Genomic DNA, 27,886 nt, shown 5'->3' on the forward strand with positions numbered 1-27,886 from the left:
GGCAGAGCCGGGAATCGAACCCGGGCTTCCGGGGATAGAAGCTAATCACGCTAACCACTACACCACAGAGGCGGACTAGTGTAAATATTTTGCTATAAAATTGCTATCAACCTGTTCGAAGATATGTTACCACAAAATTTATGAGCATCACTTCAGTTTAGTTCGTCACATTGTAAGTAAGAATTTATGAACACACCACCAACGCCTGTTGAATCACAGAGGGGTAGCTCATGACTCTTAGGTAGCTACTACCGACCAAGTTGGCCGTGGAGTTAGGGGTGCGCAGCTGTGACCTTGCATCTGGGAGATAATGGGTTCGAACCCCACTGTCGGCAGCCCTGAAGATGGTTTTCCGTGGTTCCAATTTTCACACCAGGCAAATGCTGGGGCTGCACCTTCATTATGGCCACGGCCGCTTCCTTCCCATCCTAGCCTTTTCCTATCCCATCGTCGCCAGAAGACCTATTTATGTCGTTGCGACGTAAAGCCAATTGTAAAAAAATATAGCTATTGTAGATAGGCACTGAATTGCTTCTGACACTTGCCTACATGCCCGTATGCACCTGAAGTCCGCGTACAAGTGTCCTAATTTGAGACTTCCCGGTATACAATTCCTACCACCCAACTGTCACTGCAAGTTCTGTCCCTCCTTACAAATGACACATCCGGCAAATGATTCAAACTCATCCAGCTGAACTTTGATTTGCAGCTAGGAACTGACAATTTGTGAAGCAGAAACTGCTTATGTCTATAAAATACGTTCTAATTTTCATATTATATGCAGAGCTCGAAAGAATCCTGCTTGTTGTTTAAAGCTGATGCTTGTTGTTTAAAGGGGCCTAACATCGAAGGTCATCGGCCCTCGAAAGAATCCATGATGAAACATCACATTTCATGTGATCCCCGAAATCAAGCAACATTGAATACGGTTAATACTTGGCTCGATATTGTGTCTAATCTGACTGATGAAGAAGAGGACAAAGTGGAAAAAACTGGCGACTCTACTGCTAGTAAACTCTGTGTCATGAACATACGAATACAAAGCACGTATGGAAGAGTAATTTTAATTCCTTCTCTGTTGATCAGTTAAATATCCAAGACTTCCTTAAAATTCGCTTCTACTACATTAACAACATGACAATTTATTCTTCTCTATGTTTTATTAATTATTTAGTTTATGCCTTCAGAAGAGGAAAAGTCAGGGCTCTCGGCCTATCTTTTACTTTAACCACATTATTGAATACATCTTGGATTGTCTGAGTCTTACAGATTAACTCTTAACTACCCGGGTACAGTCTCCTAGACCGCGCGAGATCCGTAATATTTCAATACTCACCTTCCGCAGTTAGTACGGACTCGTCCGGCCTTGTAATCGCTTAGCTCGGTGATTCAAAATAACAGCCGGTGGAGAGGGAACAATCGCCAAGTTGTTCGCAAGGTATAGGCTAATTTGTTACAGTTACGTTTGGTGACAGTAATTTCATAAAATAGTACAAGAGTGGGTACATGATGTTTGAGCAAGTGAAGTGTCTGGAGAAGAGGACGTAAGCTGTATTTGACCTCAGATCATGGCAGTTCTTCGGAACAAGAAGACGGATTTGTAGGAGGAGAAAATGCTGAAAATAACAGTGATGACGATTCATGTAATTCATCAGATGTTACTGGTGATTTCAGCACACCTCAAAAAGCGTTAATTGTTAAAAACAAGTTCAAATGGTATTCCTTCTCTCTGCATTAGCCGCTCCAGAACGAGAAAACACAACATCGTGATGAAACTTCCAGAACTTACAGAACAAGCACGCAACTGTGATGTAAGTCTGAAAATATGTGCATGGAAAGTGTTTGCAATTTTCAAGACAATTTTCTGTTTTTCAAACAGTATTTTGCATCGTGTTTTATTAATGTATTAGCTTTTCAAATATGCTTAAATGTTGACTCTACTGTATTGTACGTTGTAAATATTTATTATGTGCATAGGAGCAAACATCTGCAAATAAGTGTTCCTTTTTACTTTATCTTATATTAAAAACTATTGCTCGCCTATTCATAAAATATTTCGCTTCTTCATTTTAATGGATCTTTCTCGATAATAAAATACTGAAATAAGAAAGAAAAGATGGCTTTTTAAATATTAAAGGTAAATTCTGACAGAGGTCTCTCGGACCGGACCCGGGTATATATGTCCTTATTGTTGTACCGGGATAGTTAAGGGTTAATGAGGTTATGATGATGGTTGTGGTGGTAGAAATCTCCAGTGAAAACCAGGAATATGTCAAGGTGGTGGCTAACTTTATTCTGGATGTATAAATTACAGTAGATGACCGAGGTATTAACGATGATACAAAGGCTAACGAAAACAAGTAAGTTAAAGCATGCCATGCTCGTGTCTTTGGCAGAATTGTCAGCCTCACAGCCTTCGTTTCACATGGTCCCTGGTTCGATTCGTGGCAAGATCGGGGATTTTAGCAGCGCCAGGTTAATTCCTCTTGCTCGGTGACTGGGTGTTCGTGTTCGTCTTAGTACACATCTCTCCATTTAAAAACAACACACTACACTACCAAACGTAAACCAGTCTACATGTTTGACAGTTAACACCCGTCACCTCACCAGGGTGGGAGAAACGTGCTGGAAGAAGAACTTATAGGGAACATAAGAAGCGCTATTATTTCTAGAGCTACGTAAGTGACTGAGTGCCTCGTAATAATAGTATGATTACAACATACAAATTTCATATTGGTTCCGTATTGGCAATAGAATGCACAGAAACTCAATACTTACAACATAATTTTGTTAGTAGGTGCACCTCTTCAATACTTATCAGTACCCCGGAAGACAGGGTGTAAGTGTTTACATTTATTTTCCATGCATTTTTGATCCACATTATCCGCGCAGAAATGTTTAATATTCGTCTTCCGTTTCTCTTTTCATTTTAGATTTGTCAAGTATCAAGAAGTTTATTAGAAGTTACTCAGTTTATCAGTATGCCATCAAGTTCCTAATTGGCAGCATAATCTAATACACTCCCACAGAAAACGTGTCAAGGTTCTAAAAGTCCAATGCTCCCAGCCTTTTTTTTTTTTTTTTTTTTTTACAGTTTGTTGTATGTCGCACCGACACAGATAGGTCTTATGACGACGACGAAGGGAAAGGAAAGCCCTAGGAGTGGGAAGGAAACGGCCGCGGCCTTAATTAAGATACAGCCCACGCATTTGCCTGATGTGAAAATGGGAAACCACGGAAAACCATCTTTAGGGCTGCCGACAGTGGGGTTCGAACCCGTAATCTCCCGGAAGCAAGTTCATAGCTGCGCGGCCCTAACAACACGGCCAAGTCGCCCGGTCCCAGTCATGAAACGACCAGCATTCATCACAACATTTACTACGGTGACGCCTTTACATTGTGTCATTCTATTTGCACAGAAGAATTTACTAGAACATTCTCTAGCTCATAAATCAGTAAAGCAACGTCCGTAAAAGGACAGTTATTTTATTGCAAAATCAATGTGTGGTTTTAATGTGTTTGTTTTTGTATGAACCTTTGTAATGACAGTTCACATTTTAAAGTGTTTAGAACAATTTTCATTTCAGCTGAAGATGGCCAAATATAGGCCGAAATATGTCCTAATGTTGCAAAGAACTTTTTATTATAATCAACACGGTAATTATTGAACAGGTGGATATATTAATAAAATTATTTCATAAGAATTGAATCTCTCTACATACTATATAGCTCATTTCATGTTAAGAAAAGAGTATTGCTCTTATGAAAACAATGTTGCCATATCGAATGGCTCTGCTCAGCAGCATCACAGAAAAACCATGGCATGTATATTGATGAAACTCAGTACTTAAGTTCAAAGTAAAAGAAGGAGGAAAGTAAGCTGCAATTTTTTAAATCTAGGGTACAGGGAATGTAGGGCTTGGGGAGGGCTTATTTCAGTTTTTACAGCAAAATAAATAACTACTGCACATACAAAACCTCAGTACTGAAGTTCAAACCAAACTGGGAGAAAATAGACTACAGATAATTGTAATAAATTTGTCCAGGCAATGCCGGGTACTACTGTCCCGCCATATCGCCCCCACAGAAAGAATTGTAACAATTAAATGCACTTGTGAAAACGTGCTAAAAATGCGGCAAATATAAAATGCGCTTAAGAAACAAAAGCTAAATAACAAAACCAACCACAGATAAACATCATAGCGAATTTCTGTATCAGTAAAAATCATACTGTATACGGGATTTCTTCTTCCAAAATGACTCAGAATTGGTTCCATAAATGATTATTGGAACTCAGGGGGAAGAGTGTTCAGAAACTTTGTGTTTAGAATCTGAACTAAGATCCCCCTTAAAATCTTTTTGGCATCATTCGACAGCATGGGAGTTAGAACACCAGCTCTACCTGCTGGCATTTTAGCGACATTAAAGACAAGTATCATCAATAATCTTCTTAGTTCTAGTAGTGGAGAGTGTGGGAAATGGCGATGATCTCCTCTAGGATCAGTCTCTTTTTCTGTTTGGCACTAGAACGCAACCTCCAACAATGGGCTGTTCGGTGCAGGACACACGGTGGCTTTCTGCTGAGGTAGTCTCTTTGTTTAACTCGACGTACAAACATTGTGCTGGACCGTTACAAGTTTCAAGCCAGAGGCTGATTCTTTAAAGCAGGCGGGAATCAGCTGGTTATGTTACCAGCTATCTTGCACAGAAAATTATCCGTAAATATCGGGTACAACTTGTTAATCTTCCTTGACTTCTTCTTCCCTTCTTCCTGAACATGGTTTCATCCAGGTGAAGGAAAATGCCCTGGACGATCCGAAGTGATGCTGCCTTTTTCCACACTCACCAACCATGTTTCTGTTGCATCAGAGCTGTTGAAGCTTGAGGAAGAGGCAAATTAAGCTAATCTTCTGAAGAAGCTGAAAGCACGCATCTCGTAATATGCATGGAACGAGGTAAGGTGTGTTGAACATTGCAGCAGTGCGGTGACAGATTTGGTAGCGCTCATGTGTCTCATGTGGGTTTACCGCTCCTGTATGCTAAAGAAGTTCGCAGCCACACTGGCCATGGATCAGCTCTTCCACAGATATTCAATCCATCTTGGAGGAAGATGAGGAAGATACACCATTTTAATTAAGGATTTCTCGAAAGAAGGGAATGTTAAGTTACCTGAAGTAGAAACCTTTCTAACAACTCTTAGTTGCTCAGAAGAGTGGTAAATAATCTTAGGAAATTATAGCACAGAAAGTCGATGTAAAGAAATATTTTGCTGAGAAGTAAATGAAGAAACCACCCCTATTTTCATTATATTGGTAGTATTGATTATAATAATGCCGTGTTGTCCATTCTGTCCAAATGGAACTCATCCAGCGTCATTACCATGTTCAAAAGAAAAGTTCATTAGTGAAATGAATTGAACTGTTAATAAGTCATCACTCTTCTTTGCAAACAGTGACACATGTCTCTCAGAAATAAACCTTCCCTGTCTGAGTGAACGAATGTTTTTCACTGTAAAGATGTGTTATGAAGAATTATTGAAGTAATGTCTTATTCTCTTCAGCCTGTGGACTGTACATGTTCCTTCACTAATTGGTATCGGTATATGTATCTGGAAATATTATTTATTGTTTGCCCTACACGTCAGTGTATAAATGGAATATTGGTGAGGGAACCGAGTCATTTAAAACCCTGTTTGAACAGTAATAGGAGCCATATCCTACTGAAACTTCTGCCTACTGCATATCACACACAAGCCGGTATTCTCCATTTCCCATTCTTACTTTGTAGTCTGCAGATGATATCTTCCCATTGCCTGGAACACAGTGCTTCCCGGTCTTCAACAACTACAATTTTTGTATCAACCTGGAATCTGAATAGTAGAAAATCTCCTTTACATGGTGAAGAACTTCCTTGTATTTTCTCTGCAATCGTATCGAAATCTCGAATACCTTTCCTCGTAGAAACAGTTATTAAAATGTTACAGAAAATCGATATAAAGAACTATTCCTTTTGCTCAGATTGAGTTGAAGAAACCACCTATTTTTCATTATATTGGTAATATTGATTATAATAATACTGCAGCCGGACTGAGTGGCTCAGACGGTTGAGACGCTGGCCTTCCAACCCCAACTTGTCAGGTTCAATCCTGGCTCAGTTCGGGGGTACTTGAAAGTGCTAAAAAGAAGTCAGCCTCGTGTCGGTTGATTTACCGGCACGTAATATAACTCCTGCTGAACTAAATTACGGCACCTCGGCGTCTCCAAAAACCGTAAAAGTAGTTAGTGGGACGTAAATAAAAAACACTTAATAATACTGTCATGTTCATTCAGCCCAAATGGAACTCTCCCAGATCGAACGAGTTGGCAGTGCGGTTAGGGATGCGCAGCTGTGAGCTTGCATTCGGGAGAGTTCTACCTTAATAAAGGCCACGGCCGCTTCCTTCCCATTCCTAGCCCTTTCCTAACCCATCGTCGCCATAAGACCTATCTGTGTCGGTGTGCCTTAAGGCAAAAAAAAGAAAGAACTCTCCCAGCATCATTACCATGTTAATATGGAAAGTCCCTTCTTGTGTCATTGCAGTAGTCGCATGCACACGGTTTCCGTGACTGTACTAGGAAGAGAGCTTAATGGCAGTAGCTTGCCAGTGGCTGTCTGTGCCAATGGTGTTTTTAACTACATTGCACACCAGAAAGGGAGAGGAAAATATGGTGAAAATAATAACAGGTAATATTTAAAATGGTTATCCACCAATGATGTTTGATACTATACTGTATTTCAATGAATGGAAAAACATATCGATAGCAAAACAAAGGAGTGCCTAACTGAAGAAGGCTAAACTTACCTCATATTTTCATTAGTTCCTGACCATATGCAGGAGATCGTAGGAATGAATGTGAAATTCTGACGACAGCTTACTCTACCCGGAAATGGAAAACGAAAAGTTTCCATGCAAGAAAGCATTGATATCCCATGTTGTAAGAGATTCTACAGCTCTGGTTAAACATCAGTTTCCACTAAAGGAGGTTTCACTGAAAATTTTGTACTTCGGAAACATTTTCTCATCATAGCCCAGGAAATACTTGCTATGCTTTCTCCTCCCCTATTTTCTGTTTGTAAGCTCGTCCTTCGGTGCAGAAGTATATCAAAGGTGTATGGAGCATCTACCTTTCCTAGGACCATACAGCCTTCAACATCCTTGCACTTCTCTTTCAGCCATTTTTTCTTAGGTGTCCTGCACTCGCTATTCACTTCATTCTTTAATCGTCTGTATTCTTTTGTGTCCTACTCATTGTTTGCATTCTTGTACTTTCGCCGTTCGTCAGTCAGGTCTAGTATCTCCTGAATTATCTATTGATTCTTAGTAGATCTTTCCTTTCGTCCTAACCTTCTTTTAGCAGCCTTACTGACCTCATAATTCACGATTGTCCATTCTTCCTCTATTGTATTCCCGTCATATGTTTCATGTAGACTTTGTGCAACATATACCTCGAAACCTTCGCTCACTCTTTTTTCTTTCAACTTGTCTAGATCCCATCTCCTTGCATTCCTTGCGTTCTTCAATTTCTACAGCTTCAGATGGCATTTCATGACCAACAATTTGTGGTCAGAGACCACGTCTGCTCCTGGGGAATTCTTGCAATCCAACACCTCTGCCTAATCATCATGAAGTTTATTTGATAACTTCGAGTGTCTCCAGGTCTCCAGCCGTAGTTTTTGGTGCTTGAACCAAGTATTAGCAACGACTAAATTATGATCGACGCAGAATTCAGCTAGCCGACTTCCTCTTTCATTCCTTTATCCCAGTCCAAATTCTCCTACTGCATCACCACCTCTTCCTTTGCCTACCACTGCATTCCAGTCTCCCATTACAATTAGATTCTCGTCACCTTTTACATATTGCATCAAATCTCCTATTTCTTATATAGGCCTATTCTTTCTTGATATGAAGTGCTTGATTGGTAATCTAATCACATTTGAGAATAAGCGTCTGGAAGTACCTGAAATAAGGTATACCTCAACTCTTACTCGCGCGCGCGCGCGCGCGCGCGCGCGCGCGCGCGCGCGCGTGTGTGTGTGTGTGTGACCTTATTCATTATGTGTGCTCTCAGTTATTATGAAAAATAATACTTGCGGTAATGAAAGAGGGATTTTAATCGGAGGTGGTTAATTCCATTAGTTCGGGGAATGGATGTTTGTGCTGTCCCCAACACTCCTGCAACTCATACACCACGAGCACAACACTATACTCCGTCACACTAACGCGTAGTTTCTATTATTATTTTTATTATTATTATTATTATTATTATTATTCATCATCATCATCTGTTTACCCTCCAGGTTCGGTTTTTCCCTTGGACTTAGCGAGGGATCCCACCTCTACCGCCTCAAGGGCAGTGTCCTGGAGCTTCAGACTCTTGGTCGGGGGATACAACTGGGGAGTATGACCAGTATCTCGCCCAGGCGGCCTCACCTGCTATGCTGAACAGGGGCCTTGTGGAGGAATGGGAAGATTGGAAGGGATAGGCAAGGAAGAGGGAAGGAAGCGGCCGTGGCCTTAAGTTAGGTACCATCCCGGCATTCGCCTGGAGGAGAAGTGGGAAACCACGGAAAACCACTTCCAGGATGGCTGAGGTGGGAATCGAACCCACCTCTACTCAGTTGACCTCCCGAGGCTGAGTGGACCCCGTTCCAGCCCTCGTACCACTTTTCAAATTTCGTGGCAGAGCCGGGAATCGAACCCGGGCCTCCAGGGGTGGCAGCTAATCACGCTAACCACTACACCACAGAGGCGGACATTATTATTATTATTATTATTATTATTATTATTATTATTATTATTATTATTATTATTATTATTATTATAAAAGCCTGTCTGGCGTACTGCAGGTGTACACTGCAAAGACTGGTTTTATCGGGTCAAGGTTAGAGAGTGATATGTTGTTCGGAAAATACACACGTATTCTACTGCTATCTACTAGTTACTAACAGCTGCACACTGTATCAGAAGCAAGGATACGGTCCGATTCGATTAAACACTCTGGCACAGCTGCAAACATTAAACTGTACTTTTCCAAGACCCAGAGAATGACGGCCCCAAAATGTTGCCCTAATAGTAGCGTGATGATGATGATGATGATGATGATGATGATGATGATGATGACGACGATAGAATGGCCTCTGCTACCATGTGTCGTGTGAAGATATCTTGTTTTGACGCCATCTAGGCTACCACTGGGCAAGTTGGCCGTGCGGTTAGGAGCGCGCAGCTGTGAGTTTGCATCCGGGAGATAGTGGGTTCGAACCCCACTGTCGGCAGCCCTGAAGATGGTTTTCCGTAGTTTCCCGTTTTAGCACCAGGGAAATGCTGGGGCTGTAAGGTTAGGCCGCTACCTTCCCACTCCTAGGCCTTTCCTATCCCATCGTCGCCATAAGACCTATCTGTGTCGGTGCGACGTAAAACAAATTGTAAAAAATGTCCATTTACGCCTATTTCATGGCCGGATGCCCTTCCCGACGCCAACCCTATGTTGAGGGATGTATCCACTATTGTGTGTTTCTGTGGTGGTTGGTAGTGTAGTGTACTGTGCCAATGTGAAGAGAAGTGTGTTGGAATTACCACGAACATCCACTCCCCCAAATCAGAGGTATTTACCAGATGAATTAAAATCACCGACCCGACCGGGAATACAACCCGGGTCCCTCTGAACAGAAGGCCTCAAAGCTGACCATTCAGCCAAAGAGCCGGACAATGCAAACAAATATCAGCCTTTTAAATATTCTTTCTTTTATACAATTTCTTCTAACGAATAAAATGAAAAGAGTACTGTGAAGATGATTTGCTGCTATACGTAGCTCGCTTGCAGTAAAATGTTGGACGAAAATAAAATAGACAACTTGTCATTCGTATGCTATGCATTACGTTATAATCAACATAGGTACACGAAAATACTGTAACACCCTCCCCAATGGCACATACGTTACAGCCCATTAGCACCCTTCGCTTGCCACTTAGGTTGCTACCCAGTCAAATATATTGGATAACCACATGGTCTTCAGACGTACTGCTTGGCTTTCGTGACCGAATTCTTTGCCTCTCGCATCGCACAGGTCTTCCTGTTGGTCTCGCGTGGCTGAGATATCCCCATTAAAACCATCATGCCAAAATAAAAATCATTGGACTGGCCGCGAATTGAACCAGGGACCTCCGATTAAGAAGGGGTCCCTCTATATCTATAGCATGAGGCGGGAAGATACTGCAAAATATTCTAAAACAATATCTCGCTGTGTGGGAGGCAGTGATCCAAGTAAACGGGATATAATGGCACGTAGGGTAAACTGGAGTTTGTGAAAATGTGGTCATTATACAAAGCCATCCCCAAACAGTTCATCATCAGATTGGAATTAGAATGGCCTTTCCGTTCTTACATTGGTAACATTATACTGCTGTCAAGAAAAGGTGCCCGCACTTGAACAGTTTCACATCGGTTGTCGGTGCTGTTACAAGATGTATGAGTTTGTAGATACGCAGTAGAAACAATGTGAACTATGCAAAAATATGGTGTTTAAGAAGCAGTCATATGTTGTCATCTTCTCATGGAACAGCAGTAAATCGCTCGAAAGTTGAGATCTCAAGCCATGTTTCATTCTGTTATCGTCTTCTTTTCCTTTCCTTTTCTTTTTACAAGTTGCATTACGTCGCACCCACACAGATAGGTCTTATGGGAAGGAAGCAGCCGTAGCGTTAATTAAGGTACAGCCACAGCATTTGCCTGGTGTGAAAATAGGAAACCACAGGCTGCCGACAGTAGGGTTCGAACCCATTCTCTCCCGAATGCAAGCTCACAACTGCGCGTTCCTAACCGCACGACCAACTCACTGTCTGTTATCGTTCTCTAGCGATTGAAATAACAGGTTTGTAATAATACAACTCCATAATACTACTACTGTTAATTTCTTCTTCTTCTTCTTCTACTACTACTACTACTACTTCTATTATTACATTATGCTATCATGTATTTTTTTAGTCAGTCTACCCGTCCAGGTTTGGTTTTACTCCAGGACTCAGCGAGGGATTGTGACTCTACCGCCTCAAGGGCAGTGTCCTGGAGCGTGAGAAATTTGGTCTGGGATACAACTAGGAAGGAGGACTATTACATATCCCAGGCTGCCTCACCTGCTATACTCAACAGGGGCCTTGTGGGGGATGGGAAGATTGAAAGATATAGGCAGGGAAGTCGGAGGGAGGTGGCTGTGGTACCATATAGGCATTCGCTTAGAGAAGAAGTGGGAAACCACGGAAAACCACTTCATGGATGGCTGACGTGTGAATCGAACCCCCTACTACTTAGTTGACCTGCCGAGGCAGCTAATGACACTAAACACTACATCGCAGTAGTCTACTATCCTGTAATGAAGAACAAGAAGGCATGCGCTGGTACATGCACTGTAGAAGCAGTTTCTGAACTATGGTGTAAAGGAATCAGTAATATCTGCTTTTCGTGGAACGATGGCAAAGCGCTCGCTGCGTGATCCAAAGATTGCGAGTTCAAGCCTTGTGGAAGTTATCGTTTGCATTTTGTTATCGTTCTTTATCAATACAAATAATACAAATGTTAAACTTGGAACAACAGGTGCATAATACGAGTGGTAATTTTTCTTCTTGTTATATTATTACAATATACTATCATGGAACGAAATAAACTGAAAAGGAACGATGAGGTTTTGAACCTAACACGTTCGACGTTGCTTTTAGAGCGCTATAAGGGATTTGATTCAGATTGATTTTCATAAACACTAGAACTTATTCATTGAGATTATATCCTGATTATTGAATAATCCTATACAAATAGGTTACATTTATGACAATGATATTATTTTGTAGTTGTAGTAGCAACTGCAGCCGCACTTGTAACCAAAGCAATGATTAAAGAATTATTTTGTTGATACAGTTACTAACAATGAAGGTCTTTAGAAAACAAATTACGGTTCTTCTCAAGTTGATATTATGAACTATATTTTATTTTAAATCTTCGAAATTTACACCCGGAGCAGTGGCGGCGCGTGGATAAAACGTCTGGGGGTTCACTGTTGTGGAAAATAAGGTGTTCAGATTATTATTGTTACTTGATGTTTACATATATGTAAAATAGTGACATTGCTTTATTAGAAACATGACTTTGCTTTGCAGAGACACGGCTACAGCTTGAAGAAGTTACCACAACAATGAAGAATGAAAGGCAGAGGATATAAGGTGCAATTACTTTAAGCTGATCCAATTTTTTTTTTTTTTTTTTGCTATGGGCTTTACGTCGCACCGACACAGATAGGTCTTATGGCGACGATGGGATAGGAAAGGCCTAGGAGTTGGAAGGAAGCGGCCGTGGCCTTAATTAAGGTACAGCCCCAGCATTTGCCTGGTGTGAAAATGGGAAACCACGGAAAACCATTTTCAGGGCTGCCGATAGTGGGATTCGAACCTACTATCTCCCGGATGCAAGATCCAATTTCCCCTCATTTTGAAGACGTTGCTTACGTAGGAATAACTTCAAGAACGTGTTAGGCAGACTACTGTTATTTATTTGTTGACGTATTTTGCTGTTTACTTTTCATAAAACACGTATTACTAATGAAAAGTTTCATTTGATTACATAAACTTATGCTACTTACGCCTATTGATGCTATACAAACTGTAGTTAGCAAAATATTCTGGCTCATTGCGGTTAATTACATCAGAATGGCAAAATCGCCAAATTAAAATCCCCTCAAAACCTACCACATACGGAAAATTTTAACCGCGCGCTCTGACAATGCTTCGGCTAATTTCGGAACTGCTCGATGTAACTCGTGTCTATCGCTGGTCCAGTTGCCAGCGATTCCTGGGCTATGTTTTCCCTGCTCCTCACAGCCCCTCGCCGTGCGCACCTTCCTTACGTCTCACGGCCCCGCGCGTTCAGTCCTGAAATTGAACCTCTTCGCTGGTTCCGGAGAGCAACCGAGTGTTGATGTCAAAAACACCGCTACGCGCGCTGATATACAGAGCAAATTTAAGGAATAGGCTCTGATAAATCATTTTACCTAGACTTATCTATTTCTAGGGGGTTCACTGAACCACTGAACATATAGAACGCGCCGCCACTGCCCGGAAGTAACATAGTAATCAATAAGACTCCAAATGTATTTTTCTTTCCTTTCTCAATCATTTTACCGTATAGGGTTGATGCTTCCCTCGGACTCAGCAATGGATGCCGCCTCTACCACCTTAACGGCAGAGTCTTGTGGCATGATACGTCAGGTCGGGGGATACAACTGGGTAGGAAGACCAGAACCTCGCGCAAGAACAGGGGCCTTGAGGGGGATGGAAATACTAGAAGGGATAGACAAGGAAGAGGCAAAGAAGCGGCCGTGGCTGTAAGTTAGGTACCATAACTGCATTTGTTTGGAGGAGAAGTAGGAAACCACGGAAAACAACTTCTAGGATGGCTGAGAAGGGAATCGAAAACCCCTTTACTCATTTGACCTCCCGAGGCTGAGTAGACCCCGTTACAGCCCTCGTACCACTTCTCAAATTTCGTGGCAGAGCCGGGAATCGAACCCGGTTCTCCAGCGCTGACAGCTAATCACACTAACCACTACAGGACAGAGGTGGACAATGTATTTATACTATTCATGTTTAACTCTAAAATTTCTATTTGTATCATTGTGAATATTTGCAGTTATTGTAATACCTAGGTAGAGGCTAACACGCTACGAGATAACCAACGATGCAATTTATGCCTGAGACTTTGCAGTTGACCGTTTGACATGACTCTACAAAGTGCTGAAGGAACGAAGGAATGTGTAATACGGGCTGTGCCACAAAATTTGAAAAGTGGTATCAGGGCTGGAACGGGGGCCACTCAGCCTCAGGAGGTCAGTTGAGTAGAAGGGGTTCGATTACCACCTCAGCCGTCCTCAAAGTGGTTTTCGGTTGTTTCCCGCTTCTCCTCCAGACAAATGTCGGGATGGTACCTAACTTAAGGCCACAGCCGCTTCCTTCCCTCTTCCTTGTATCACTCTTCCAATATCCTAACCCCCCCCCCCCCAAAAGGCCCCTGTCCAGCATAGCAAGTGAGGTCGCCTGAGCGATGTACTGGTCCTCCTTCCCAGTTATATCCCCGACCCAGTGTCTCACGATCCAGGATACTGCCCCTGAGTCCGAGGGAAAAAGCAACCCTGGAGCGTAAATGGATTAAGAAAGAAAGAAAAGAGGAAAAGAAAGTTTCCAATTCGCAAGGTCATGAAGGAAGGGAGTGAGCAGAAGGTGAATGGGAAAGGCAATTCTTGTTTCAAACAAGAATTATGTGAGAAATACAGTAAAAATTCGTCCTGATACCAGGGGCCGTTTCTCCATAAGGTTGCAGGTTTGCACTACCCCCATTACATTTTTATATTTATTTTAGGTCAAGTTTCATAATTTGGATTACTCAACTGCTGTATTTTCATTCAACAAGACAAACCTTTCAACCTGAGTCAACCTGAGGTAGGATGAAACCTGGGCTGCTCGAGGGGTGCTCGGGGCTGCTAGAAGAGTGCCTTTGGGCTGCTAGAGTGGTGCGTGGGGAGAGGAAAAGATAGGCGTGGCTTCTTATACATTGCTTAAATGGAGGTTTATCAACCTGGCTCCTCCTACCACGGCCGACTGGATCCCTCGCTGCGCTAAGGAGCTAGCTAGAGCGAAGCATCAAATCGGCCGTGCTCCTACGTAACCAACTACTGGTCGCTAGAGACCGTTGCTGCTCAATGTGAGATTCTGTTGTAGAACAGGAGTGTCATCTAGTGACACCGGATGGAAGTTCATCTGCTGGATCACGGCCGGTTGGATCCCTCGCTGCGCTCCGTAAGGAGTTAGCTAGAGCTATTCGTCCTGGCTAGAGCGACGCATCAAGCCGGCCGTGGCTCTAAATTTGAAAATAAACACCGCCATTTCTTTCAGTATGGTCGTGAGCTTTGTTATGTGCGTACAAGCGAAGTAGCTTATTAATTTCATTGTGCAAACATTCGTATCAGCATGTGTATTTTTATCAGTTTGTGGTATTTTCCCAGATCATGAATTTTTCGATGATACAGACCACTATCTGTTCTGTAGTGAACTAAGTATCTCTAGGCCTAGGGTAGAGAAAGTGAAATCTGTCTGCAAACGTATAAGGGTAGAAAGTCTCCAGGACGAGGAAATTAGACAGAAGTACATGGATATGATTAGTGAGAAGTTTCGAACAGTAGACAGTAAGCAGGTTCAGGCTATAGAAAGTGAATGGGTGGCATACAGGGATGCTGTAATAGAAACAGCAAGGGAATGCCTAGGAACAACTGTGTGTAAAGATGGGAAAAGGCGGACATCTTGGTGGAATGATGAAGTGAGAGCAGTCTGCAAACGTAAAACGAAGGCTTATCAGAAATGACTGCAAACAAGGGCCGAGTCAGACAGGGATTGGTACATAGATGAAAGAAACAGAGCGAAACAAATAGTTGTTGAATCCAAAAAGAAGTCATGGGAAGATTTTGGTAATAACCTGGAAAGGCTAGGTCAAGCAGCAGGGAAACATTTCTGGGCAGTAATAAAGAATCTTAGGAAGGGAGGGAAAAAGTAAATGAACAGTGTTTTGAGTAATTCAGGTGAACTCATAATAGATCCCAGGGAATCACTGGAGAGGTGGAGGGAATATTTTGAACATCTTCTCAATGTAAAAGGAAATCATCATGGTGGTGTTGCGTACAGCCAAGCTCATGGGGAGGAGGAAAAGGATGTTGGTGAAATTATGCTTGAGGAAGTGGAAAAGATAGTAAATAAACTCCATTGTCATAAGGCAGCAGGAATAGATGAAATTAGACCTGAAATGGTGAAGTACAGTGGGAAGGCAGGGATGAAATGGCTTCATAGAGTAGTAAAATTAGCGTGGAGTGTTGGTAAGGTACCTTCAGATTGGACAAAAGCAGTAATTGCACCTATCTATAAGCAAGGGAACAGGAAGGATTGCAACAACTATCGAGGTATCTCATTGATTAGTATACCAGGCAAAGTATTCGCTGGCATCTTGGAAGGGAGGGTGCGATCAGTCGTTGAGAGGAAGTTGGATGAAAACCAGTGTGGTTTCAGACCACAGAGAGGCTGTCAGGATCAGATTTTCAGTATGCGCCAGGTAATTGAAAAATGCTACGAGAGGAATAGGCAGTTGTGTTTATGTTTCGTAGATCTAGAGAAAGCATATGACAGGGTACCGAGGGAAAAGATGTTCGCCATACTGGGGGACTATGGAATTAAAGGTAGATTATTAAAATCAATCAAAGGCATTTATGTTGACAATTGGGCTTCAGTGAGAATTGATGGTAGAATGAGTTCTTGGTTCAGGGTACTTACAGGAGTTAGACAAGGCTGTAATCTTTCACCTTTGCTGTTCGTAGTTTACATGGATCATCTGCTGAAAGGTATAAAATGGCAGGGAGGGATTCAGTTAGGTGGAAATGTAGTAAGCAGTTTGGCCTATGCTGACGATTTGGTCTTAATGGCAGACTGTGCCGAAACTTCTTCGAACTTGAAAATAGGTGCAATGAGTATGGTATGAAAATTAGCCTCTCGAAGACTAAATTGATGTCAGTAGGTAAGAAATTCAACAGAATCGAATGTCAGATTGGTGATACAAAGCTAGAACAGGTCGATAATTTCAAGTATTTAGGTTGTGTGTTCTCCCAGGATGGTAATATAGTAAGTGAGATTGAATCAAGGTGTAGTAAAGCTAATGCAGTGAGCTCGCAGTTGCGATCAGCAGTATTCTGTAAGAAGGAAGTCAGCTCCCAGACGAAACTATCTTTACATCGGTCTGTTTTCAGACCAACTTTGCTTTACGGGAGCGAAAGCTGGGTGGACTCAGGATATCTTATTCATAATATAGAAGTAACAGACATGAAAGTAGCGAGAATGATTGCTGGTACAACAGGTGGGAACAATGGCAGGAGGGTACTCGGAATGAGGAGATAAAGGCTAATTTAGGAATGAACTCGATGGATGAAGCTGTACGCATAAACCGGCTTCGGTGGTGGGGTCATGTGAGGCGAATGGAGGAGGATAGGTTACCTAGGAGAATAATGGACTCTGTTATGGAGGGTAAGAGAAGTAGAGGGAGACCAAGACGACGATGGTTAGACTCGGTTTCTAACGATTTAAAGATAAGAGGTATAGAACTAAATGAAGCCACAACACTAGTTGCAAATCGAGGATTGTGGCGACGTTTAGTAAATTCTCAGAGGCTTGCAGACTGAACGCTGAAAGGCATAACAGTCTATAATGATAATGCATGTATGTATGTATGTATGTATGTATGTATGTATGTATGTATGTATGTATGTATGTATGTATGTATGAATTCCGTGCAGTTTTTAATGTCTAGGCCGTTTCCGCAACGGACTGCCGAGTAAAAGTCCGAGGTGAAACGAATGGGTAGGCCCACGCGACGTTTAATTTCGAAACCAGATACATTACAAAAGGATATTTTTGCAATACCGGAATTAGGCTACCTCAAAGTGTTTCATTTCAATATGGTAACAGAGTTTTTAAATGAAAAAAATGTGAATGCGTTGCAGTAATATTCCTGAAAATAGAAATGTAAAATGTTTGTTTTATTTTTAATAATAAAAAAGTATTGTTGACGTATCCAGATTTGAAAATTAGCTTGCAATCATATTATATCATTGGTAAAAATTGTGCACCACTGAACTTTTAAACCACCAGCCGCCACTGCCTGATACTAACATAACCTCGTACCTGAATCCTCTTTAACATTCATTATAAGTCAACCTCAGAGTCAATGGTATCAGGGTATTCCGTTACACAGGAAATGAAAGCACAAAGAAAATTAATGAAATCAATCAACACATATACACATACAATGTAAAAATTAGCCTACAAAGTAAGCAAAATGCATTTGCTGGTGAGATGTAGTGTTCACAGTGCACTGTGTCTTCTAGTATGGGCTAGAATAAATAAGTTACTTTCATTGACCTGTCTCAGTCTCATCCTTGGCTTTGACAATATGAAAGTGACCGAGGTACGAGCGATGCTAGTAGTACAATTCCTTATGCAGCGAGTCCCTGTTATGAATGGTTATAAATATATCGCTTATGGGCTCGGTTAATGCATGCATTTTCAGTAGGGTTGGAAGACTGATATGTAATAGAAACTTCTGGCTCGGTGAGGAAAGCAGCAGGAAACTACATCACTCCTCATTTCCCTAGTATGCCTCTTCAGTAACGCCTAGACTGTCTATGGCAGTTGTTGTTGGAACTGTTGAGGATCAAACCAGCCTTCGGGCTGAATACCCATCATACAGTAAGCAAAATGATTAGAGGAAACCCATATGTTCAGGAAGGCTTTTCCAGGATTCGAAGGAAAATTAAAATCCTTAGATTTAAGGAACTTTATTCTCTTTACTATCCACGGTATTACGAGTATACTATTGCGTAGAAATGTCCACAAAAGTTGTGGTGAGCATAGTATATCATCAAAATTTCATTAAATTACATTCAGTAGTATTACCAGGCGTATGCATAAGACTCTTTTCGTTTTCACTAAGAGATGGGGCCAGCGATGAAGTTGACACATACGTCAGTTTGTTCGACTGAAATTAACCTACCAACACACACAAACTGAGTCTGCCAAACACTAGCGTCCGTGTTGTATCGTTCAGTGATCATGACGACGTTTGTACCTGAAAAAGAATATTTGTGCCACGCATTGCTTTTCTTATTTAATCAAAGAAAAAGGCTGTGGAAATTCATTGTTTGCTAGTAAAAACATATGGTGAACAAGCTCCATCGAGTAGAACATGTGAGACTTCGTTTCTACAACTTAAACATGGTGATTTTAATGTGAAAGGCAGTGCGTGCTCTGGTAGACCACAAAAGGGCGAAGACTTTTGAAGCCCGGCGAAACCGCTAATGCACAACGCTACCGCCAACAAATGATTAATTTAAATCAAGCATTGATCGCAAGATGACCGGAATGGGCCAGAAAACATGGCAAAGTGATTTTGTTACACGACAATGCGCCGTCTCACACAGCAAAACCAGTGAATGAATTTCGAAATATCACCAACATTACTGAGCCTACTTAGATGCTGCGTTCTTGTGCACTGCATTAAAAATCACACCACACTACACTTCCACTTCAGTCTTTAATCATTATCATACTACATGTTTGAGAAAGTATGTCCAGATTAAGAATTTCATGTCCGATATAGCAGATATGCGTAAATATTTGATCTCCTTACAACGATGATAATAATAATAAGTAAAGTTTTGGTAAGTTTAAGTAAATTGCTTGATTATACAACAACTGTAAGGTAATCTATAGAAGTCATTGTGAATGCAATAAGACAACATTAGCTGGTAATGGAAAACCTAGCCTAGAGTACACTGTTATGCGCTAATCGGTGCCTGACACGAGGCGCCAGTTTGCATAGGCCAGCTATAACCTAATAATGACATACGATTCGTTTCAACATTCCTGGTGCACTGTAAGTTCCAAACTGTGCCACTGATACTTTGCGGTCTGCGGTAATCATTCCTGCAATGCGACATTCATGTACAGAAAAGTTATTCATTACACCTACAATGAAGTCGATAGACGCGAATATTTTCACTGACTATTATTCACTTGCTAGCTGACTTATCACGTCCATTGCATTCCATATTATTTCAAAGAAAGACCATTTGTCCCCTCGTAGCACATAGTTTAGAATTTGTAAACATGGTCGGATTTTTGTCCCGTAACCAGAGCAAAGCATTATGAACGAAGACAATTAGAAAAAAATGTTCCTCAATCAATCAATCAATCAATCATCAATGATCTGCATTTAGGGCCGTCGCCCCGGTGGCAGATCCCGTATCAATTTCTTACCTCATATTTACACTTATTTACAATTGTTTAGCTAGATTTTTCTTAAATATTTCAACTAACTTGGAAATGTATCGAATATTTCCTTTGATAATGTATTTCAATCCCTTACTCCTCGTCCTATAAATGAATATTTGCCCCAATCTGTCTTTTTGAATTCGATGTTTATCTTCATGTTGTGACTTTTCCTCCTTATGAAATCTCAACTCAAGCCTATTCTTCCATTTACGTCATTCCACGCAAAATCACCACTGACAGTTAGAAACATACCTCATAGTGGAAAATCTCGTCTCCTTACTCTCAGGTCTTCCCAAACCAAATTTCGCAACATTTTAGGTAACACTACTCCTTTGTCGGAAATCACCCAGAAAAAATCGTGCTTTTTTCCTTTGAATTTTTCTAGTTCTCGTATCAATTACTCTTAGTGAGGGTCCCATACACTGGAGCCATACTCTAGCTCAGGTCTTACGAGAGACATATACGCCCTCTTCTTTACTCGATTACTGCAACCCCTAAATACTCTCAAACTATGTGAAGAGATCTGTAAACTTCCTTCCTTAACTACCTCGTTAATATGATTACCCCAATGAAGATCATTCATTATATTAATACCTAGGTACTTAGATTGTTCCCTTGAGGTACTATCGCCCATCAACACAATAATTAAAACTGAGAGGACTTTTCCTCTTGGTGAAACTTACAACTTGACTTTTCATCCCATTTACATTCATACCATTGTCTGCTGTCCATCTCACAACATTGTTTAAGTCCCCCTGCAGTTGCTCACACTCCTGCAACTCATTTACTACTCTATACAGTATAACATCATCCACAGATAGCCGTATCTGTGATTCCAGATCTTTAATCATATATATATATATTATACACACACATCAGGTGGCCCGAGACCGGCGTACTTTCTACTTTTAATGTTCCGCGTGCACAAATGATGAATGGGATGTCTACTAACTTGGGGCACTGCTGCCAGCAGGCAGATTACGTCAGAATATGAAGACATAACAATGGGACGGTCGCTCGCAGCATGTTCCTCAGCGCTACCCGTCTAATGCAACCCCTTGGATTAGTAAACCTCGTTTTCAACCGCATAGTAGTAGGATGGTGTATGGTACAGCAGCACTATATTTGATGTCCGCATATCGGCAATGGTTAGTGTGTTCAGCAACGACGAATACTCAAACACCATTTCAATCTATGGAGAATCTAGTCGGAATGCAGCCGAGGCTCGCAGATGGTAGGCACAGGAGTCTGCCTTCTACACACGTATTTCGCTGAACAGTATTAGGTTTGGTTTCATACAAACAACTCTCTTATAGAATGGAATGTCTACAGGTGTATTAATTAATAAGCAATTAAATTGTATTTTCTGCATCTTCGGCGTATTTACAAATGCACCCTGTTATGGAACGTGTGCAGTAATATGACTGCTATTTGTTTCACAACATCCAAAATACAGCACGATGTAGCGCTCCTTCGAAAACAAGTGAGCAGGCAGCACATGCATCACTAGTGCATGCGAGGCATTTGTAAGTAGAAAATACCGCGCTCGTACATATAAGAAAATATAAAGGTCCAATAATACCCCCTGCGGGACTCCCCTATTACTCATTACGGAATCAGATAACGCTTCACCTACTCTAATTCTCTGAGTTCCACTTTCTAGAAATGTAGCCATCTATTCAACCGCTCTTTTGTCTAGTCCAATTGACCTCATTTTTGTCAATAATCCCCCATGATCTACCCTATGAATTGCCTTAGATAGGTCAATCGCAACACAGTCCATTTGACCTCCTGACGTCTTCATCATCATTTCATGCTCATCAAGACGCACAGGTCGCCTACGGGAGTCAAATCAAAAAAGGCCTACATCTGGCGAACCGAACCTGTCCTCGGACACTCCCGGCATTAAAGGCTATACGCCATTTCATTTCATCTAAAATATATCCTATATCTTTCTGGACTCCTACAATTGAGCTTCACTGGAATAATCTTTCCTGAACGCGAACTGCCTTATATCCAACCAGCTAGTAATTTCGCAAACGTATCTAATATAATAAGAAATAATGCTTTCCCAGAGCTTACATACACACATGTCAAGTTGACTGGCATGTAATTTTCAGCTTTGAATTTGTTGTCACCCATTCCCTTGTACACTGGGGCTACTCTATTGCAACAAGTGCTGGGGCTGTACCTTAATTAAGGCCACGGCCGCTTCCTTCCAACTCCTATCCTATCGTCGCTATAAGACCTATGTGTGTAGGTGCGACGTAAAGCCAATAGCTAACTCTATTGCAACTTTTCAATCATTTGGTATAGCTCCTTCATGCAAACAGTAATCCAATAAGTATTTCAGACATGGCACTATATCCCAGCCCATAACCTTTTCTACTGTCAGTGGCTTATCAATAGAAAATTAACAGTTGTTTAAAACTCCAAACTTGCTTGCTTCCTTGATTACGGTCTCCTACCAATTCAGGAAACCACATTCTGCCTCATCGGTTTCCCATGTACTGTATATCTCGTACAATCACTGACAAATACTGTCCAATGATAATATGATTTGTTACAAAGTTTTCTCTCAAGAAGGGACTACACGCCGCACTTTCTCAGTATCCATCGGTGTACACAACATACAACGAATATTCTTCTTCTTCTTTTCCTATCAGGGGCCGATGACCTTCGATGTTAGGCCCCTTAAAACAACAATCATCATCATCATCATCATCATCATCATCATCATCATCATCATCATCATCATCTTTTCCTACCGCTTTTTCCCACACCTGTGGTGTCGCGGGAGCGAACTACGTCGCACACGTGTATTTGGCCCTGTTTTACGGCCTGGAGCCCTTCCTGACGCCAACTCTATACGGAGGAATGTAATCACTATTGCGTATTTCTGTGGTGGTTGGTAGTGTGGTATGACACAACATATAACGAATACATTAGCATATGCTGTAATATGTGATTAAACAGTAGTTTAAATGCATTCACAAATGCACCATAAAAACTTCGTTGGTCAATCAAATTTAATTTATTGACATTATAAAATTGTGAGTAATAATTGTTTTGATCTACGTAATGAAGGTTGTGGGTTAAATTAATTGAACAGTACAGCATAATATGTTAAATGCGGTGAGTAAAGTACTCTACACGACAGTAGGTGTGGTTTCAGCACACTATATAATACAGTTTAAAATTATCGTGCTATTTATGTATGTAAAATCCTACTTGTGTCCTAACATCGGTCAAAGAGTATCGTAAGATTCACTAACTACTCTCTGAACTAAGAAGTTCAAACTTCGTGTGTATCTACTCCATATTTATTGGAATATTGTTCAAGCATGTTAAAGCAACAGAATATTAACTACTGTTTTATAAAGAACATTTTCAAACTTAGTAAATATCCGTGCTGGATTCTAACTACAAATTATTAACTATCAGTTTTCACTAGATTAGAGTGATTAGCCGCCACCCCCGGAGGCCCGAGTTCGATTCACGACCCTACCACGAAATTTGAAAAGTGGTATGAAGACTGGAACGGGGTCCACTCAGCCTTGGGAGGTCAACTGAGTAGAGGTGGGTTTGATTCCCACCTGAGCCATCCTAGAAGTGGTTTTTCGTGGTTTCCCTCTTCTCCTCCAGGAAAATGCCGGGATGGTACCTAAGGCCACGGCCGCTTCCTTCCCTCCTCTTTGCCTATCCCTTCCAATCTTCCCATCGCCCCACAAGGCCACGGTTCAGCATAGCAAGTAATGCAACCTGGGCGGGGTACTGGTCATCCTTCCCAGTTGTATCCCACGACCCAAAGTCTCACGCTCCAGGACACTGCCCTTGAGGCGGTGGAGGTGCGATACTTCGCTCAGTCCGAGGAAAAAAACAACCCTGGAAGGGTAAGCAGATTAAGAAGGATAAAAAGAAGAAGAAAAACAAGACGGTTTCCCTAGAAGAGAGGAATATTATTTTCTAACATTTTTAATCAAATTATCTTAAACTTAAGACCAATATGAAGTTTTAAAAGGGCCGCTGACCTAGCTGTTAGGCCCCTTTAAACAACAAACATCAACAACAACGAAGTCTTGAAATATATGATACTGAATCAGCATTTACTTTGGGAGGGTTTGTTCCCATTCGTAGACAGCTCGTGTGGCCTAGTGCAAGTTTTGAATGAAACATTTACACTTACATAATATAATAAAGCGGCTTAAAGGCATTAATCTATATCCTTTCTTTCTTTCTTTCTCTCTTAATCAGTTTACCCTCCAGGGTTTTTTTCCCTCGGACTCTGCGAGGGATTCCCGCCTCTACCGCCTCAAGGGACATGTCCTGGAACGGGAGACTTTGGGTCGGGTGATTCAACTGGGGAGAATGACCAGTACCTCGCCCAGGCGGACTCACCTGCTATGGTGAACAGGGGCCTTGTGGGCGGATGGGAAGATTGGAAGGTATAGACAATGAAGAGGGAAGTAAATGGCCGTGGCCTTAAGTTGAAGGAGAGGTGGGAAACAGGGAAAACCACTGCGAGAATTGCTGAGGAGGGAATCGAACACCCCTCTACCTATTTGACCTCCCGAAGCAGAATGGACCCCGTTCCAGCCCTCTTGCCACTTTTCAAATTTTGTAGCAGAGCCGAGAATCGAACCCGGGCCTCCGGGGGTGGCAGCTAATCACACTAACCACTACACCACAGAGGCGATTTCTATATCCTATAATATTAAATTCAATGCTAGCCACAGAACGTAATAAAATTGAAAGGATGAAATACACAAATAATGATTTGCTAGTCGATTGCCCATTAATAGCTATAATTCTATATTACGAATATCCAAATCCAGTACACCTAGTTGTATCTCGCTGTCTGCATAGCACACATACCGTCAAATGCACGCTACATCCGACAATGTTTGCCTCGACGTGGCGTTTGCTGTGTGGCGTCTCTTCACACCATTCGTAGCCACTAGTACATAATTATTACGTGTTATTAACCCAATGTCCGGCTTCATGGCTAAATGGTTAGCGTGCTGCCCTTTGGTCACAGGGGTCCTGGTTCGATTCCCAGCAGGGTCGGAAATTTTAACAATAATTGGTTAATTCCCCTGGCACGGGGACTGGGTATACGTGTCATCTTCATCATCATTTCATCCTCACCACGACGCGCACCTGGCGAGCTGAAGTCCTCTGACACATTCCCGCACTAAAAGCCATACGCCATTTCATTTTTTTCATTAACCCAATTACACGCCAGGAACGTAACATAAGGGAGGCAGAAAAACCGCTGACTGACAATTTTTGTAACGTGTAATAGCAAATCAAAGTAGAATATGCACACAGTTTTCTACATCATTTTTCTTCTTTGATTATTATTATTATTATTGTACCGGGCGGTACACCTCCACGCCGCTAATTTAAAATGTGCGCCAGTTGAAACTCCTCTGCTGGAGGAAGTCTGAACTTTATTGACGGTATTAATTTTCTACTTTCACAGAAGATGTCACTACCTGTAAATTTCGGAGTTTTAGAACTGTGTCATTGTTGATGTGTTTTTGTTTTGCTTGAAGTAAGAAGTGTGAACTTTCTCTTCTAGAGGACACTACTGAAGAACTACAATAGTGCACCCTAGTGCGAAGAAAAATAACTGTTCTTTGGAGAAAATTTTATTTCAAAAGTTTGTTCTTTGTTAAATTTCTTTCTGTTATTGTTTAAGTTAGCTGTATACCCCTCTCTTTCCCCTTGTTTTGCATTTAACCAATCCCGAATTTCCGTTATTAATTTCTGACCAATCATAGGTATCTTCCCCCAACTTGAATATGTTGCTGTATCCTACCCAATAAAAAGTTATTGTGGGCGGGTGTTCTCATTCCCCTAACGCCTAGAACCTTCCGCGAGAGTATATAAACTGCTGATTTTAGGGTCTCTGCGCCACTTCTGTTCCATCTTTCAGTGTGTAAAGTACATAGCAGGGGGCGGGAAGCGCCTCTTTCTTCTCCAGCTGTTCAACACCAGGTAATGGCCTCTTAATAACTTCTTTTCTTGCTAGGTCGGCAGTTTAACTCTCGGGGCGGGTTCGAAGCGTTTCCACTATGTAACCTTTTCCTAAAATGTAACTACTCTTTTCATCTATTCTCTTTTAAAGCTGCATTTTGGGATAGAGAGTGCTAACCCTCTCAAGCTCCCACTCATATTGTTTTGAGGTGAACTTATTTTCTCAACCTATTCTTCGTTAACGTAAAACAAATTGTTCTTTTCTAAAGTCACCTCTGTAGTATGGGATTAGCCCTTGCATTAGTGGCCTAGAGCCAGATTAGGTTTTAAAAACAAGTGTATTAGGAGTGCAGATCGCCTCCTCTCAAATTGTTATTTTAGAGGTCATGTAATTACCCCTTTTCATTTAATAGACCTTAGTAGGTTGGGTATTTTACCCCTGTGTCTATGTCCAGTGAGGACAACTTGAAGGTGGAGTTTGGTGTGGCCTTTGAGAGGCTTAAAGTTGAGAGCGAGTGGCTCTTTTTTGAAAATTGAGTGTTGTATGCCTCGTGGAGGCTTTTCAGTGTAATTTGGAGCTAGGGCTCCTAGGCATGAATGGGGTTTTCTGCCCCTCTGTTGGAACTTGTATTTGGGGTAAAACTGAGCTGATTGCCCAAGCATTGTGAAGTCAGGGCGCGAAGCCCAAATCCTGTAAATATTGTAACTACCCTTTTGACTTGCTACTTTGTACCTGCCATGCTTGTTATTTCTTTGTTTTTGAAAAGAAAATATAACCTTGTTCAATTTTAACTTAATTTTACTTTCGTAGCTTGAGACCCGTTCACACCCGCACCTTCTTTCACGCATAACTACCACCAAAACACGGTAACAAGTGGTAGCAGAGCGTGGTTGAATGGGTCTCAATTTAGCCCCTTTTGACGGCTAAACATTGTTTTGTTCCGAACTCTAACAATTTTCTCAGTTGCTGGAATTTTTTTTGAGTTTTTCAAAATTGTTCTGTCATCATGCCCGGACCTCGCGATGTTCTCCATCTTAACTATTTGCGCAAGGAGGAGTTGATCTATGAGTTAACTATCAGAAATGTACAATCTGGAGGCACGGTTGCAGTAGACACAAACAAGCTTAGCGAGTCCCTAGATTTGCCCATTTCCATCCCCAATTTGGGAGAGAAAGAAATTGACGACTCTCTTTCCACGATCACGGAGAATATTACTGGGCTAGCTTCTGTAGTTAGCTTTTTTGATGAAAATGATCCTTCTCCCAATCAAATTAAGCGTGTGCAAGCTAGGCTGTTTCATTTTTCAAATAGAGTTAACGATCTGTTGTCTCTAAAGTTGAATGACGTTCAGAAGAAGGAAGCTAGTACGCTGCTTGAAAATATGTCTGAATTATCTAGCAAGGTCACTCAATTGTTAACTGGGGAAGTTCCTCCCAAAAGCGACCTACCCACCACAGTGAATGCAGGTAGTGAGGAAGCGCCTCCCAAGGGAGAAGTCAATAGGATAACCGTTGCTGCTCAAACTATCCCTGCCCCATTGGACAACGAATCTGAACGCCGTGCATCGTTGAGTAACATCCGTTCGGAATTAACTTCCTTGCCATTGAAACCTTTGCCTACTATGTCACCCGGGTTCAGTAGCTTGCCTCATCCATTGGCAATGTTGCTCAGAGGTATCTCTAAATTTTCCGTTAACACCACCAGTGACGTAATTTCATTTTTAAGATTTCTAGTTGAATTTCAGGATCATGCCCTTGTGTTTTCTCTTTCTCCATGTCAAATTTTGCAAATTATCTATCCTTATGCCATTGGTATTCTCTCTGACAAAATAGTAAGAGCCATAGCCGAACAGTCATCTATTGAAGATTTTCATGCACATCTGCTTGCAAATTTTATTCCCGCCCGCACAAGGTCATCTCTGATTCAGAAGTACTATTATCGTGTACAGCGTTTGGATGAAA

Source organism: Anabrus simplex, chromosome 2 (assembly GCF_040414725.1).
Source record: "Anabrus simplex isolate iqAnaSimp1 chromosome 2, ASM4041472v1, whole genome shotgun sequence".
NCBI classification, from domain to species: Eukaryota; Metazoa; Arthropoda; class Insecta; order Orthoptera; family Tettigoniidae; genus Anabrus; species Anabrus simplex.